This window comes from Phalaenopsis equestris, unplaced genomic scaffold, assembly GCF_001263595.1.
Source record: "Phalaenopsis equestris unplaced genomic scaffold, ASM126359v1 Scaffold000370, whole genome shotgun sequence".
Taxonomy (NCBI): domain Eukaryota; kingdom Viridiplantae; phylum Streptophyta; class Magnoliopsida; order Asparagales; family Orchidaceae; genus Phalaenopsis; species Phalaenopsis equestris.
This window is the reverse complement of record NW_018164812.1, coordinates 38,026-38,425: the sequence shown is the minus strand read 5'-3', so window position 1 is coordinate 38,425 and position 400 is coordinate 38,026.

Below are 400 nucleotides of genomic sequence, written 5' to 3'. Positions count from 1 at the left end.
TGAGTAGTTTTCTATGTCTTTCTCCTTGTCTTGAGATTTGTGAAATGGTGATTTGAATTGGTTGAGCCACAAAAATGTTAAAGAAATTGTGATGATCTTTTCACTTCGATCTTAATTTACTTTCAATCTGGCCAATTGATTTGTGAAAATATGTTGAGTTTTACAACTAAAGTAAAGATTACATCCAAGATTCAAGGAGGTCAAAGCCCTTGGAAATTGGGTGCAAATAAATAGGGAAATAAAATTATTGGGCGTAGAATTGGAGATTTTAAAGTGACAGACTAAAATCCCTAATTTGATCCTATCGTTTGGGTCTTGAACTGTAGATGTTAGCTTTCAGGCGAGGGGAACATGGGAGCTCCAAAGTGAGAGTTGGTATCATCCCAGTCTAGCTGCAGAT